This window comes from Fukomys damarensis, unplaced genomic scaffold, assembly GCF_012274545.1.
Source record: "Fukomys damarensis isolate Sample0158 unplaced genomic scaffold, DMR_v1.0_HiC HiC_scaffold_30, whole genome shotgun sequence".
Taxonomy (NCBI): Eukaryota; Metazoa; Chordata; class Mammalia; order Rodentia; family Bathyergidae; genus Fukomys; species Fukomys damarensis.
The window spans coordinates 23,921,917-23,922,238 of NW_022900942.1; the positions used below are offsets into that span (position 1 = coordinate 23,921,917).

A 322-nucleotide genomic window follows, 5' to 3' on the forward strand; every position below is an offset into this window, starting at 1 on the left:
AGGGCTGAGCGGGGCGGGCGCTGGGACCCCTGGCGATGCTGCCGCCGCTCGTGTAGCGAGCGCCGAGCCCGCTGCGGAGAAAGGTCGGTGACTTTCGGTTTGTTCCCTTGCTTTGCACCTTCTCGGGTCGCACACTGAGGGAAGGGCGCAAAAGGGTGCGTGCGCCCTCGCGGCGCGGCTCCCAAGGAAGTGGGAAAGGGCAGCTGCCGCCTGCTGTATTGGGGGTACCTTTTGGACAGTGAGTGGGGTGGCGGGGCCCGGCGGGCCGCGGGGGAGGTGGTCCGGGGAGTTGCGTTTCTCCCGAGCGCTGGCATAGTTGGGC

At 68.9% G+C, this 322-nt stretch overlaps 1 protein-coding gene across 7 annotated transcripts in view; it reads left to right on the top strand.

The window, feature by feature from the left end:
- The window catches only part of Rnf152 (ring finger protein 152), a 79,316-nt gene that overhangs the window by 466 nt on the left and 78,528 nt on the right, over positions 1 to 322 (top strand). For 5 of the 7 annotated variants that reach the window (XM_010644859.2, XM_010644861.2, XM_010644857.2 and 2 more), the window contains exon 1: positions 7 to 83. The exons of the other annotated variants lie outside the window; for them this stretch is intronic. The gene's annotated coding sequence lies outside the window, so the exon portion shown is untranslated. Of the gene's footprint in view, positions 1 to 6; positions 84 to 322 lie in introns of those variants that run through there. 7 annotated transcript variants of the gene reach the window in all.